This window comes from Monomorium pharaonis, chromosome 9 (genome assembly GCF_013373865.1).
Source record: "Monomorium pharaonis isolate MP-MQ-018 chromosome 9, ASM1337386v2, whole genome shotgun sequence".
Classification (NCBI taxonomy): Eukaryota; Metazoa; Arthropoda; class Insecta; order Hymenoptera; family Formicidae; genus Monomorium; species Monomorium pharaonis.
Genome location: NC_050475.1, coordinates 18,440,244 through 18,453,650, shown reverse-complemented (window position 1 = coordinate 18,453,650; position 13,407 = coordinate 18,440,244). Strand labels below are relative to the sequence as shown.

The following is a 13,407-nucleotide window of genomic DNA, read 5'->3' as shown; positions in this document are numbered from 1 at the left end:
GTTGGTTGAATGGATCTGCGAAAAATCTCATCATCGCAAAACGTCGCGACTCGTTTAAATCGACCCATTACTTCATCTGATTTGCTACAGCATACGATTGCGTAACTCGGGTTAATGCGCCAATTAAGGAGGGGAAAAATAAATGCGTTTCATAAACATTTTTTGTTCTGTATACATATTTTTTATTTATTGATATCTATACATAAATTTATTGCTTATTAAATGACATGCTGATACAATTAGAGTCACATTAAAACATTTAATCAGACGTCTAAGAAGATAACACTAATAAAATTACACGATACAATTATTTTATTTATTTATTAATAATTAAAGATTGCTTACGAGAATTGATTGCTTACGAAATGACATTTGATATTCGACACGTGCCACAGAGACGCGTGTAGAGCAGTTCGTCAGCGGCCTAAGGAGATATTGTAACTAATAATAAATTAAATAATAAATATGGATAACAGAATATTAGGAAAACAACGCATTCATTTATAACGTCGATACATTTACATATTGCAAAGCTCTCATTAATATTAATACGGGCGGAAGTAAATGGCGCTAGTGGATCCAAACCCGATTAAACAATAATCAATTCCGAGTTTAATTCGGGATGACGTTTTATATTTTTAATTAGCGTGTGCACACGCACCGCGTGCGCTACGGTTTTATTCCGACGGACAGCTAGGCGACAAATTTCGAGCGACACTTTTGCGCTTGAGAGTTACGCCACGACGACGAATAGAAGGTCGGATTATACAAGTCGCGAGCGCGTCGAAAGGCGTGTTCCGAAGGCGACGACAACGACAACCACGACGACGACGACGACGACGACGACGACGACAACGGCGACGATGACGGCGTGTGCCGCACGCACCGAGACGGTAAATAGTGGACGCCCGATATCGCGGTGCCCGTGACGGCACAATAAATTATTCGTCGTCTACGTTCACCTTGGCGTTCACGTCGCTCGCCCGCCGCCGCGATGCTAATGCATATTGGAATAGCAGCATACCAGGAGCTCGTAGGTGCGTGCACCGGAGCGCCCAGAGTTACGGTTAAGATGTTTCTCCCGTGATGTAATCGAAGGCACATCTTTATCCGACATCCTTCCTCTCGCTTGCCTCCTCCTTCCGTATCGAGAAGCCCCCCGTGCCTTCGGCTCATCCGTTCTTCATGCCGTTCGCCAGCCAGGGAATCCCTCTGTCCTGGATCGCAAAGAGATCAAAAACTCGAAATCGCGGGGCATTATTAAGAGACCCCTTCATTTATTCACATCGCTTTGATTCCTTTGGATCTGAAAAGGATTTTACGATACATTTATTATTCACGGGATTTGTGAAAATTTTAGTGTTATTCGGACGATCTCTCTCTCTCTCTCTCTCTCTCTCCTCGCTCGTTGATAACTTTGATCTCGATTTTATAATACATCTCTTGTGTCTTGCCGATGTCAGACTGATTGTGTCTATAACGGTATATACCAAGTAGCGCGCACGGTACGCTTTTATTATGGATTAATACGCGTAAAGAGTGCTTTTAGTGCGGCGGAACTAAAAACCACTGGCAAAGCGTTGCGGCTGACGCGTGCGAGCTTCCACTTTTATCGTGGGTTCACTCGAAAGCCTTGAGCGATTCGCTCGCGTTGTTGCGCGAGATACAACGGGAGTTATGCGCTTCCGGTCAGAAGGAATGGAAATAGATTTAATAAAGCGGATAAGAATTGCATTTGGCATCCGCGGCATGTGGAGGCTATCAACCGAAATTCCTCGTTTGTTGAATGTATCCTTGCCAGAATCATCCCCCGTTTTGTTAGTCCATCTTGATTCGGTGCAGCTTCATCTTCATCGTCTTTGAAAAACATAATAAATATTTGATTTTTGCGTTTAAGAAAACGATCGTTTTTCATTAATAAAACATAAATGCACAAATCGCCTTTGGCATACAATTTTGTTTAATTAAGACATACAGCACCAATTACAGGGTAAATTTATTCATCCAATTGTGCAAACATGTTGACTCACTAATATATTTATTACTATATATTATTTAAAGCTTTTCTTTTATCAAATGTTGTTCGCCGCCGATATGAAAAAAAAGTTCGTGAATTATTCTCTTCGATATTTCTCGATTATATACGTATCAACTTACAAATGTTTCTATATATCGACTTCTACCTTTCGCTATAATTGAAGAATCGAGTTTCTAGTTTAATTGTAGAGGGAGATCGCCGGTATTGGCACATCACTTTATTTATACTTTTTGGATCATATTTCCTAAATAAAAATTAAAAATAAGACTTTTTGGAAATAAATAGACAAACTAGAAAGTATTTTCTATCAGATGGTATCACAGTTTTATAATATTGTTTTAAATTTTGCAATAATTAAAGTTTTGTAAAAGAAAATTGTGCAAATTTTATTCTTGTTTTTGAAGAGATTGTTTTTAGCATACAGAAAAGATATATGCATTATTAGCGGACATATAAATTATTGATTTTTACTTCTTTAATAATCTAAGCAGATTGTGTCTTAATAGTGTTGCTTTAGAAGAGTCTGTGTCGGTATTGGCGAGTTTCCTCTCATTGCAACTCAGTTTTAAAAGCTCACGGATAAAGCGTGCTTGGAAGCGCCAAGGTCCCTGAAAATATCAAATGTTAGACAATTGCTCGAATTGCTCGCGTCCATCGTCAATCAAGAGTGGTCAATGGTCAATGCAAAACATCCACGAAGGGCCGAATTCGCGATGACATCACCGTCACTGCGCCGGCAATAGGAATACATAAAACAGGCGCGAGCGATTGTAAGTGGAGACCGGCCGTAAAAGACGGACGGCAGAGACGTACGGCGCAAAGGTGGCGTCACGCACGGCACGGATTGATAGCCCAATGACCATAAGTTTTCAGACGGTTGCATAAGCGGTCGCGAGAGAAGAGAGGAGAAGAGAAGAGCCAGATATCGCGCAAGCCGCCTCTCTTCCAGGAATCACGCGCGTTAAGCGTTAGATTTTGTGGCACCCGTTCAACTCCCACGCCCGACGCAGCATCACGATCTTGCTTGTTAGGTCACCCACGTCCGATGATTTCACCTGGTCATCCCGGGATGCGATTTATCGACAGCGAACGGCGAACGAGGCGTTTGTGTTGGCTCTCGGTGAGAGATCGGTGGCGCAACCCTAAATTTACCGAGGCTCTCGCTCGTCCGAGGCTATAACACGAAGTCGAGAAACGTGCCTAAGACCCCGATGGGTGCACTCTAAATAGTACGGGGGTGTCCAAACTTTAAAACAAGAACAATTTGGAAACGGTGTGATTTACGAGCTTGGAAAAAGAAACTGTGGTAGAGTCAGAAAGCGAGACCATTCAAATATTAAATTAAAGAGCTGCGCCATTCCGTGGCTCTTAGCCTCTCAGTTGCCAGGTCGCAACGAAGTCGAAACGAAGGGCGCGAGTAAAACGGTGCCGTTGCTAAACGACGGCTCTCCTCGTTTCCAAAGCTGGCGCTTCGCTTTAGGACGCGGGACAGTTCCCCATATATTCTTACCGTGACACTGATACAGTTCGTCGCTGGTAAAACCGGTCGGTATGCTAAAAGTTTCACGACATAATGGATTATCGGCAGAACGGCGCGTGTAACCAAATATTTGCATGATCCTTATTTGGTTGACTGTCGATACCATCCGGTAAATTTTTCAGCGGCCGGCTGTACACCGGGTTGCTGTTTAAGTATTTAACGGCGAGGATCGATGTGCGTGAGGAGGCTCGATGTACAGAGCGCGTTGCATAAAGTATAACGCGTTAATGCACGAGTCGCGCGCGAAATGTACATCGAACGTTTCTTTTGTACGATTACGTCACTATGTATTTTTGGAGGCGAGCGCACCGCGCGCTTCACGACGAGTTCGGTGGACTCGAGTGACAGTCGAGTGGAATTCGAAATGGACGAATTCGAATTTACCGTCGCCCTTTTCGCGACGATAACTCATTCCCGCTCCCGAGATAGCTTTATTATCCTGCCCACGCCGGAATGCTTAATTAGATTCGCGGCGCAACGAGGCCGATCGACGGTGTCTCTCGAGCGAATTTCTGACATTGACACAGAATATGCACGCAATACGTGTCGCACCGTATTGTCGGGGACGTCCCGCTCCTTTCATTTTCCTTTAAGGATACATAATGATCCGCCCACGTATCTGCCTTCGCGTTGTTTCTCGGAAAAATCGCTTGCCGGCTTCGCCGAAACGCTTGACATTTCGCCGGGCATCTTGGGTTCTCTCTCTCTCTCTCTCCCTCGGCGACGCGATCACGATTAGTAGCCGTTGGCCTACAAAACGCTTCGGCTGGAATCGCGAACGACGCCGCGCCGCTCAATTAAAGCCAAGCGAGCGGCGGCGGCCGTCCCGTTTGGCTCCCGGGCATCATCGGGCGAGATGAGCGGATTTCCAATTCATGCGATATCGCGTATTTTAATGAAATACAATTGGATCGTAAATAGATTTAATTATGAATACTTGACAGGCGACGTAATAACGGCTGCGGGGAATTCACGTATTCGCGTATGAATAATAGAAATGGGCGCGCGCTAGACCTGCATGTTTTCTGAAATCGCCGAACGCGTTTCTAAACTCGTCGGCGACGGCTAAAAACGGACGGCCGTATTATACGATCGCCCCGACGGCGAACGGGCGTTACGCGAAACATGATGTCACTATTTTCCGTGATGTGCATCTCGATTTCTCGCGATGAACTCACCGGGCAGGAGCGCGCTCCGCGCCGCGCCGGTGACATAACTCGCAATGCACGTTAACGTGGGCCATTTACACGCCAGACGCGGCGAGGGGAAAAAAAACAACGAAAAAGTAAAAGGGAAAGAGGTGTGGGGACGTACGTCGCGTGTACATACGCTGGTGGGAGTGCATTTTATTACGCGCGGCGGGGTAATGCATTTATTGACGCTGACAACGCGTGTGATATCGCCACCTTTACTATCGCATTCTTCGTCTTTGACGCGTGAGTTAAGCGAGATTAATTACACCCGGTCGCCTATCGAAGGTCGAAAACGTTTCGAGGTCGCTGTGAGTAATGCCGGACGATTTATATACGGTGTATATAATGTAAAAGCCATCGATGCCCTCGATGATGGCGCTCTCGCCGCGCGTTTGGGGCGAAATCTACTTCGAATTAATCGGAAAAACCCGGTCGCGTCAGTTTCGGGGACGTTTCCGACACAAAGTTTAATAATTTAATCTAACGGCAAACTGCGATCTCTCTCTTCTTTCTCTCGCTCTCTCTCTTTCTCTCTTTTCTATCTTTCTTAATTAACCGATATCGTACGTCGCGTTATATCGTATTTATTTCGATACGATGAAAAATTATCGATGTATACGTCCATTAACATTTCATCGTATTACAACCACTGCCGGATAAAATTCTCCATTTGCGAGTAGATTATTTAGAAGCGTGCAATTTGCATAAGCAACCATGTCGTATCGATAACAACGCTTGACCGTGCCTCGGCGACGATAATGAGGGAACAGTCCGCTTTATCCCGCTACGGGTTCGTAAAAACCCACGTGTAAAACGTGCCAAGGATACATCGGGAAATTAACGACTCGAGAATGAATCTCTACAACTTTATTTTTAAATTCTGGAAATTCTTCAACGGCTAATTTGACGTTCTAATCCAACGCGTCTATAATAAATGCACGAGCTCGGGTTCTATTATACATATAAATGGAACTAATTACGACTTGGAATTTCATATTTATAAGAATATTCCCCGATCTTGACAGAAGATATTTCAGTATTTATTATCTCGTCTGCCGAGGAAGAGCTGACGGAGTTACGTCATAACTGGGCGTTCTAATAGCTTTTAAGTAAAACCGCTATTGATTAAGCGCGCGGGCTATCAAAACGTTCGCATTCGAAATTGAAGAATAATCGCGAGCGCAACGTGCGTTACGCGCGTTGAATAATCGGTCGGACGTGTTGAATATTCCGTGACGCCGCGCGATTTTTCCCAGCCACGGCCGGGTTGGGGCAGCCTAAATCTTCCGTTGTCGATTTATACGCCCGGCAAATTTCGTGCCCATGACGAAGGGTCACTAGGGCCGCCCGATAGAGTTTGACGTAACTACGATGTCCGGTGTTCGACCGTGTTTCGACGACGATATGATAACCGGCCCAGCAGTTTCTCTCTCTTTCTCTCTATCTCTCTCTCTATCTCTCTCTCGTTCCCTCTGCCCACGAGTGCCGTAAATAACGGACCAGGTAAAACGAATTGTCGATAAATAAATGTTCGGGTCGTGTATACGTGTCACGTTGTGGACCGACGAGCCCCGGCGATCGTTATTTCATAACCGTTGCGCGCTATCGTTTTCCAACCTGACCATTCGGGCCGCCGGCCGCCTCCTCTTTGCCGCCATTTATTTGATAACTGACGGACGGCCGCGTGTTCTGTCTCAGAATCGTATTTAGAATTCGTCTGGCACGTCCACCGTCCTCGACATCCCCCTCCCCCTCTCCTCCTCCCGACGCTCGTCCTACCTGCCTTCACGTTTGTCCAATCCAACGATCGATCGACTTTTTAAACTGTCAATGTAGCGAGGTCAATAAACCGGACAACTTGCGCCTCCGTTCCTCCGTTACTCCGACAATTCGGGTCACCCCATAGATTTAGTATCGTGTAATCTGCCGGATTTCCTATAAATCTTTTGACAAAATGTTTTAAAATGCTCTACCGCTGACGCGATAGTTATCTCAATTGCGTACAATATGCAGTAAAGTTTTGACAACAGGCACAACGACGCGTTAAAACGCGATGTAACGAAGAGATAAAACGTATCAGGTCTAACAATCTAATGACAATCTAATTACAAACAAAAATACAGAGAAGTGTTTTCCTTTTTATATTATTAATTTTCCATTGTCTTTTTTTCCCTTTATTCCCCGGGTGCATATTTATATAAAAAAAAATCGAGAATTGTCGAAACGCGAAGTTGAGTGATTCAAATCACTCGTAAAACCCGGGAGGGACTCTTCGTGCCAAAGATTACCGGGGCAACCGAACCGAAATGGGCACCGGCGGCTGTATTTCTATATCTCGTAGCCTATAATTTTCCAACTATATCTCCGGCTAGCCGTATCGTAAATACGTTGGACGTAATCGTAAAAATTTTTACCGGTCGCGCGCTTTTTTCAGCCTGCAGACGAAATGGGCGGTTAATATCGAGGGGGACGAGAGGGGGAGGAAGGAGAAGCTTAAACAAATCGGTCGAAAATTGGGAAAGGGAGCGCCGCAGTGACGCGAGAGATCTCGCTCTTTATCTTTTTTTTTTTTTTTCCTCTCCGCGAGGCTCCATTCTGACGGATATCTTGCCCTCGTCAGATACCGGAGTCACGTGATATCTCTTTATCTACATTCCAGGTATCCTTATTCGCATATTTCATGCGACGCATCAGCTTTTACTGCACCGTACTCGTCGCGCCGCGACTACGACGAGGCCCCCCAGCATCTCTATACCGTCGTCGCCGCGACGAACGCCGCGCCCGCACAGGGCGGCAAGAAATTAAATTATACTCTCTTTATTGCGGCGGCGCGCGCGCCCTTACGAGATAACGAGAGACGCCCGGTATCAAGCCGGCGGGTATATGAAACTGTAGCGAAAGACATTCATATATCGTTACGGTGGGATCCGCGACAATATAATTCCCGGTGCGTCCTAATGCATCGTGAAATCCATTAGAGGATCGCGCCGTTATCCGCGCACTTGAAATAACGTGGAAATTATTTCCGTTATATCTTGTAACGAGTTTGACGGACGAGCCGCGCGTGTCGATTTCAGCTGGGATGCGAAAACGTTGGCGCGAAGAGCATCTTAATCCCCGTCGATCATTCGGGACGAGCGTGTGACGGCGCGTTTATTTACGTGTGTCTAACGCGCGCGCGAGCGAAGCTGGTTGCACCGAAGATCGAACGATGTAAATGAGCGCGCGCCCGCGCGCTTTATCGCGAGCACACCGTTACCCGTGGTGTTACCCGTTTATTTTTAGATGCCACGTAAGACGCGCGTATTTGTTAAGGCAACAGACCGCAAGAATTTTCTCATTCCGTCGCCGCGTCGGACGGATTCCCGGGAGATAAGGCGCGCCGCGACGGAGCGCGCTTTGGTACGCGCCAGTCGCGCGGATCGTCTGGCGATGGACAAGAGCCGGTATTCATATTTAATGTCAATCGCTAACTTAATCCCAAGCGGCTGACTCTGATTTGCAATTAATACGCGACTCGTGGCGCGAATTATTCCGGAGATTATTGAGAACCGCGCGGAGAGATATTTAGTATAGTAGATCTATAAACACACTCGATAATATTGCATTTCTGCATATATATATATATAATGCAAAAGGAACTCAATATAGCCTCCGCAGACGATCAGTAATATTGTGCAATAATATTGAGCGTCTAGGAGCCGCTTTTAACAAATGCGATGTTGTACGTGGATGCTTCAACGGCGAGAAGACGCGAGGAGTGTCTTACGAGAGAGGGTCGAATTCAAAAAGAAATCGCGATACTCGCGAAGAAATGCTGGATACCCGTCAGCATATTAATTTTATCTTACTGTCGTATATCTCGTTTCGTCTCGAGTTATTCTCACGTATCCATTTCCGCTCCGTTGCCGCGATACGTCGGCGACGTCTTCAAGAATACCTGGACGTTTCCTCCTTTCGTTCGCTTTCTCTCATAATCAGGAATTTCATCTAATTGCAAATTGATCACCGTCCTAATTTGACTGAAAGTTGCATCGAGCCTTTAATCCCAATTACGGGCGAAATACAAAAGACTTTGCATACGATGATAGTCTTGAAAACAGTCAGTAAAATACAGTAAAAATGCCAGAGTGTAAATTTAAAATACCGATTACAATTGAACATAGATTTAAGGGAAGATTTTATTACAAGAAATATATGTCGTGTAAGATGATGATCCAGTTATGGATCACATTAGAAGGAAGAAATTAATAAAAATCATCAGTTTGTGTAAATTTACCGATCAAATATGTAAAAAAGTTGTAATGTCAATGTAAGCAGGAAACATGTTATAATTTCAAAGAAAAATTATTTATTATACGTTTAATAAACCGAGAAATTATGAATTTGGGAAAAATATTAAAAAATGTTTATGTATAAAGTTCCAATTATACAGGTCAGCATAATTAAATGTATATTAATGTATGTTAATGTATGTTTTTAATGTATGTTATTATATGTTTAGTGTATTAAATACAACCTACTAAGAGTATCATAAATTTCAGAAAATTATTAAATAGATATTTAGCTTATTAAAGAGATCATTAATGGCAATTCAGCTTTTGTTCCAATATCAATGATGATTAAGGGTGATTTTATTTTACAATAATTACAAAAATTAAAGAATGTAAAAAAAAATTTCTGTGATTTTATTAATACATATATGTCTGCAAAACACTTAATTTTGCAAATTTGACCCGTAATCATGATTCTATTCATAATTGGAACTTTATCGCAATATTAATTAAATTTTCCAAAGTTTTATGTTTTAAACATGAGAACTTTTTAATGATTAATGTATGTTTACTAGAATATATGTATAGTGAAAAACAAAATAAAAATAAAATTGGAAAAAAAGAGCCAGACCATTTTAATTCACTGCAACGGTCCATGCACTCTGGGCTTAATTATTTAAATAATTCACTAAACCGCTCCCCCCTCTCCATCACGCTCTTTTAATAATTGAATTAGCACAACGAACTCCCGAGCTTGCTAATAATTTTATTTTTATCCACCCCGCCGATCGCATCGCCGTTTAATTTAATACATTGGAAGCGCAACGCTCCACGGCGACTCCCGCGCGCGCGCACGTGTCGCGCATCTTAATTGCATCGCCGGGCGATGCAAATTACAACGCGTTAGCCGCGTTGCCGCCGGGCCGTTCGGGGAAACCGCGCGACGAAGAAACGCGCAATTTTACACGTCGATGTCCCTTTCCCTTTCCGCGCGCATTCTCGCGCCCCGGCTTGCCCGGCCGCTCGCTCGCTCGCCGTCTTATCGCGTCGCGATCCACACGCGACACGATCAACATTCCGACGGAGACGCGAACTCGGTCGATCGTAGAACAACGGGACCGTCGCTCTGCTCATTAAGCACTTCGGGGGCCACGATCGGGCGACAACGATCCCTGCAATTGCACGCACGCACGCACGCACGATCGAAACGAACGACAGCGAGCAGAAATGAAGGATCGAGCGTCAAGAATGACAGAGAGAGAGAGAGAGAGAGAGAGAGAGAGAGAGAGAGAGAGAGAGAGAGAAGGCGAAACGTGGTGTCTCCCGCATAGATGCGCGTCGAGCGACATTTAAAAGATACAGCTTGAGCCACCACACGTGTCCGTGAACGCGTCGTAATGTCGACTGCGGGATTAAATCATCGGCTCGTGTCCCGTTCATTAATGCGGCCGCCGATCGCGGGGTATCGAGTTACGCCTCGCCAGGTTGTACGCCGCCGTAAAATGCACTCTCCTCGATCTCGCGATCACCTTTTCTCCTTCTGGGCGGATTCTGCTTGGCCGCCGCCGTTGCTGCTGCTGCTTCGCTCTCCCTCGGGGGAGAAGACGGATTGCTCTTGCGGATGGTAATAAAAATATTTCTGCACAAGACAGCAAGACGCGCGCTCATCCGCGTGACACAATGAGCGCGTGCGGGGAATTAATGAGCGCGCGGGACACTACTCTACCCGCGGTTTCTTTTATCTCGGCGATCGTGCGGAGGACAGGCGACTTACGGTACGTCGGTGCATTCACGCACTCACGCACGCACGCACGGATTGCCTCCTCCGTGCTCTGGGAAAAAAAAAAAAAGGAAAATTGGCGAATGAAGAAGAACGATCATCACGCGCGCGTCCACGATTCTCACACTCGGTTCCCGGTATTGTTGAAATTGGCTTCGTAATTTCGACGATCGTCGAAGTAATATCCGCAATCGTCGCGCGCAAGCACCGCGATTACCCCAGCGCTATTAATAGAGTATATTTAATGGAATGTGCATCGTGCAAATTATTTTCAAAGCTCCAGTCACGGCGACGACGACGTCGCATTCCCATTAGTCAGCGCCGCGACCTTTTCATGGGGCCACCAGGTGGAAAAAGATCGTCGTCATCGAGGCACGATAAATTACAATCGTCTTATCGATTGCGACGCGTCGCGCTCGGCTCGGCTCGATTGTGGACGCGATTGCGCTGCGTTCATTCGTCGTTTACGCCACCGGCAGGCAAGCAGGCAGGCAGGCAGGCGACTCGATCGGGAGTCCATCACCGGCGGGAGTGTAACGCGAAAAAATAGCATAACGGGAGGTCGACCGGGTTACTTTCTAGTTGCCTTGTATGCGCGTATAACGCCCGCGCTCGCTGTCGATATTTCAACGTGCCGTGTATACGCCGCGCGCGATTATAGCCGTCGCGCAAGCTGCAGCGCATGCATCTTGTTACGCGAAATTCGCGTGGGGTAATAGGCGGCTTTGATTGCGTCGTCAAAGTCGCTGCACGAAAAGCGAGCTAAAAGAAGAGCGCACGGGAGGGAGAAGTGCTCGCGGTCTTTAACATTCAATTAGACATATCGATTAATTGCGGCAACATTGCTCTCGATACGAGGTCACGATATATATTTCGTGTCTATAAAAATTCTGTTAAATAATCAAATGTTTGTTCGAATTATTCTCTATTTAAATTATAATATTGCTCGGTTAACAGATATCGAGCGGGCGCTCTAATCGCGGCAGTTTTTTTTTTTTCTTCTGGCACAAACGCCACCCACCTAGTTTTGCAAAGCGAAATTCTTACCGGTAAAGATTTCGAGTTCAACGACACGTTTTTAATTTTAGATCAAAGCATTAAAACTGGTTTCTATTTAAAGCAAGATACGCGGCGCTCTGTATGGCGAGAGCATTGAATAAAATATTTGTCCTGGCCCTCTAGAAATAGGTACCGGTTACAGGATACTTCAATTAGGACCGTTTCGAATTCACGCATGATTAACGCTGACAGCGTCCCGCCGCCCTGTAAACATTTAAACAGCGGAATTATTAAATGGATTAAATGACTCCGCGAGACTAACACGTTAATTATGTCGACTCGTCGCCAGTTATACGACAGAAATCCGCGCGTACGTGGTTTCAAGTAACCGTGACGGGAAAGTAATAATATTAAACAACATTCACGTGGACGCGCGCGCGGTCCGCGCTTATGGATTTAAATGAAAATACATTACTACGATGCATTTGCGTCCCCCAGGCGATCGGGGCTCTTCGATGGCCGGCGAGCGCTCTCTCACAAGAGAGGGATTTAGTTTTTATATTTTTTTAAATCGGACATTCGATACGATTATGCGTGTTTTTTTTTCCCCTTACTACGCTCCTATTTTCCATTATGAAGCTACGCCGCTGACGATTTGTCGGATCCTTCGATTCGGAATCGTGCAAATTTAACGAGACCGAGAGCGTCTCTCTCTCTCTCTCTCTCTCTCTCTCGTCTCGCCAATTCGCGGGACGTCCAAGGAACAAGAGCGTCGCATATGCATTACGAACGATCCCCTCGAGATTTTCCTCGCGTTTCGCCTCCCGAAAATTTTACCCGAATCAGTCGATCCCTACTACGTGTCGCGTTTCTTCCTTTTTTTTTTTTTTCCGAGCGCGATTGCTCTTTAGCGGCGCGTTTTTTCGCCACTTTTCGGCGAACGCTGCGGCGCGCCGCGCGTTGCGACGGGACGTCATTAATTATGACATTTAAATTGCAAATCGCCCGCTAAAATATGTCGAATCCCCGGCGCGCACCCGGCCGTCCACACTTTACGTCTCGCGCTCACACAGGCGCGCGTAGTAGAGCCCGAGCGATATCTCTCGCTCGCTTTCTCCATGATGCAGGCAGATTTTATATGCGGCAAAGCGCCGACACATGCACACAGGGTCCGCCGGTGCACATTGCGACCAGGAGTCGTGCATGCACGTATGCGAAATGTGTACGTATGGTGTGGGGCGCGCGCACACACACACACACACACACACCACATACACGGCGTCGACACATGCTACGTGTCATACGCAGTCCCCGCGCGGCATGCCGAGAGCGGATTTTTCATGCAAATTCGCTTATAAAATCGATGTTAATTTTTATAAAACGATTATCGCGACCATCTATGTGACAATAATGTTAACTAAACTGCGGCCGGGCCGTGTGCGGAACTTCTGTTGACCGCTTCCGGCGCACCGCTAAAAAGCTAACGCGCTCTCTGCCGCGTTTCCCCCTGCCGTCCTGCCCCACCCTCTTTGCGCTCTCTGTCCCGATCCATCGTCGCTGCTGCAACGATCGCATGGCAAAGA

General features: G+C 45.9%; 1 protein-coding gene across 4 annotated transcripts in view; it reads left to right on the top strand.

The window, feature by feature from the left end:
* LOC105837702 (basement membrane-specific heparan sulfate proteoglycan core protein) overlaps positions 1 to 13,407 on the top strand; it is a 162,126-nt gene that overhangs the window by 85,214 nt on the left and 63,505 nt on the right. The window lies entirely within an intron of this gene.